Source organism: Equus przewalskii, chromosome 20 (genome assembly GCF_037783145.1).
Source record: "Equus przewalskii isolate Varuska chromosome 20, EquPr2, whole genome shotgun sequence".
Taxonomy (NCBI): Eukaryota; Metazoa; Chordata; class Mammalia; order Perissodactyla; family Equidae; genus Equus; species Equus przewalskii.
The window spans coordinates 15,675,322-15,678,438 of NC_091850.1; the positions used below are offsets into that span (position 1 = coordinate 15,675,322).

At 38.0% G+C, this 3,117-nt stretch overlaps 1 long non-coding RNA gene across 2 annotated transcripts; it reads left to right on the top strand.

Annotated features, from left to right (window-relative positions):
• Nucleotides 1-1,532: 1,532 nt before the first annotated feature.
• Nucleotides 1,533-2,634, top strand: LOC139077810 (uncharacterized). 2 transcript variants are annotated; one of them, XR_011530327.1, is made up of 3 exons: nt 1,535-1,650; nt 1,745-1,845; nt 1,966-2,634. It is a non-coding gene; the product is annotated as an uncharacterized lncRNA (long non-coding RNA). The 2 variants fall into 2 exon arrangements; XR_011530326.1 differs by lacking the exon at nt 1,745-1,845 and having other exon boundaries at nt 1,533-1,710.
• The last annotated feature ends 483 nt before the right edge of the window (nt 2,635-3,117 follow it).

Here is a 3,117-nt window from a genome sequence, read left to right on the forward strand (position 1 = left end):
ATACTAAGGGTTAGGACTTCAACATATCTTTTTTGGGGGACACAGTTCAACTCCTTTAGCTAGCATAGTTCAATAGTTAAGGTCTTTGTTTTCATTATAAGTGGAGGCTAATTCACTAATTTTTTCATTGTCCCTTTCTATGGGAATAGTTAAGAAGACATGACATACCTTACTGAAATGTTATAGGCAATGTGTAGATATTCAGCAGCTTTAAGTCAATCGAAATGTCAGTAAACTAAGACATGAAGCCAATGGTAAAGCAAATAATCCTTGCTTTATCCTAAGTAGAAAACACAAAACAGCTCATTTAGAAGATACATGAGAGACTTGTGATTTTTGAGAACTTGAGTGAAGAAATGCTATTTAAATAGAAATTCAAATATTCTGTTTGGCCTAAGGTGAGGCCAAGGGCCCAATGACTTTTAAGAGCCCCTCGAAACACTTTCAGTGTTTGATTAGGGTCTAGCTAGCCATTGAAATGTGGTGAATTTTCTATATGAGATGATAAATCAAGATAAATTTAGGCACCTGCAGGCAGGCAAGATTCTACACTATGTCATTTGTACCCCAAAGTAATAGGAAAGTCAACCACGAAGGTCAGAAGATGAGCTCATCTGTTCTGAGAAGGTCGTCATTCCTCAAGAGCTAGGAAAAATAAACTTCTAATTTTATCTTACATTTAAAGCACAATCTTTAATTGCGTACTTCTATATTTTTGCAAATATTTGTGTGTGTGTGTGTGTGTGTGCGTTTTATACAACTGAATCCAAAGTCAATCAGCTTAAACCTAGTGTCTGAACTGACATTAAGAGTTTACTGCTTCTGGCTTCCCTGAGGACTTCTATTTCTTTTTGAGTTCTATAAATCTAGAGACCAATTCTTTTTGGTACTATCCACACTTCCATTTTTCCATTTTCTAATATTTTTGTTTGAAATAAATAGACAAAATGCAATAAGAAAGGGAGAGTTTCACATCTTTTTTTTCCCTAAGCAAAAGAATTGTTTTTCAAAGGAAGCTCAACATGTAAAAATAGATGTCAGGGGAGTTGCTCTGCTTGAACCAAGAAGGATTGAGGAGATAGCTTTTGGGGCCCCTACTTGAGGCCCCTTGGAGCATCATTTGAAAATTACTCCAATAAATACTCAAATAATTGCAGAAAGAAATGCTGAAGTCCTAATAAAAGTGTTGTGGTGCCAAACATTGGCTAAACGATAGCAGCATGGCATAATAGCTTGAAATGTTCATTTTTCAACTCACTCATTCAACAAATATTTGTTAAGTGTCCCCGGTATCATGGCTGTGTGAAATCTCAATAATGGTCTATGAAATAAGGGGGTGTCAATGTCTGGCAGATATTGCTGGTTGCCTTCTGTGGTAGCCAGCTTCCAGGAAGGCCCCTAACAATCTCCATCTCCTGGTCTTCATACCCTTGTGTAATTCCCTGCTACAGTGTACCAGGGTGGTCTGGGTGACCAATACAATACAGCAGAAGTGATGGAATGTCACTTCTGAGATGAGGTCATAAAAGACTGTGACTTCCAACTTGGGCATGTTGTGCCTGTCTCTCTCTCCCTCTCTTTCTCTCACAGATCACTTATTCTGGGAGAATCAAGTCCTGTTGCGAGCAGCGTTACGGAGAGCTCTAGATGGTAAGGAAATGAAGTTTCTAGCCAACAGCCAGCAAGGAACCAAGCCCTGTCAACATCCATGTGAGTGTGCTTGACATGCATCCTGGGCCTTTAGGTGATGGCAGCCCTGGCTAACAACTTGACTGTAACTTCCTGAGAGCCTCTGAGCCAGAACCCCCAGGGAAGCTGCTCCTGGATTCCTCTCCCTCAGAAACTGTGTGAGATAATTCATGTTTACTACTTTAAGCTGGATGTTTTAGGGGTAATTTTTTATACAGCAATAGATACCTACTACACCTACTCAAAATCTCTTCTTCCTTTCCTCCTTGCTAACAGGTCCCCAATTTCTTTCAAAGCATCACTGTGCCCAGAATAAAAACCAAACCAACCAACCAACCAAACAGAATTTACCCAAGAAGAAAGGTGGGACTCAGTATACAGAATCAGAACAACTGGGACCTTGGCTGCTGAAATACAAAATACCTTTTGTAGTTGTATTTTAGATGCATACTTCAAAAACAAACATTTTTAACTCCTTCTCTGGGGAGCCTGAGTGATGGGGAAATCATGAGAAACTATTTCAACAGGCTGACCCTGCCTTGTCCCCATCCCAGGAACCAGACTGCTGGGCTTGGCCAAGAATAAATGGAACTTGAGTTTCAAAACCTTCCTACCCAAGTTTCAAATTTGTAGCCTTTGAAGACTGAGAAGATGTGAAACGTGGCAAACTGAATTGAGCATTTACCAAACAGCGGTTTGGAGAATTCTCTTGCTTTTTTGGGCAAGAAACTATTTACAGCCATGATTGTAAGAACCCTCCTTTTTATTCTTCTCAGAAACTAGGACTGCCCAATATCTGAAGCTCTCTTATCTGCCTAGACATTCTTTGATCCACCCACCTTACACAGAACAGGAAAAAGGTTTTGTTTTTAAGCATTGTCACACCCTGTGGAAATTTTTTATGTTGTGTATTAGATTAGGCAAATTAAAAACATCTAAAAATAACACCTCAAAACGTGTTGTTTATAATTTAACAGGGAAATGAACAAAGCGTGAATTCAATCTTGAATTTAAAAAAAATTAACAAAAATTGTCTTCCTTCTTAAATTGCTGAAATGGTCTGTATGTCCCCACTGAATTCAAATCCTACAATTAAATTAAAAATTTGGTATATGCTGAGGTCTGCAAAGGGTACATTATATCGCCAGAGGATTTTAAAAGTGCATTGCTGGAAATATTTTTCAAAAAAAAAAAATTTGTCTTGCTGAAAAAACTCCTTTTTTCTTGATGTTCTTATCTTCTCCAATTCCTTCTCCACCTTCTCACTATATTTGAAATCATAACTAATCTATTGAAATCAACAAAATCTATCAAAATCTATTAAAGTCAACTTCTGGTAGCTGTTGGAATTCTCTTGTCATGTTAGAACTTTAAAAAATGACATCAGCTCAGTTATTTTGATATTATGATTTTGGGGGGAAGGAGGAT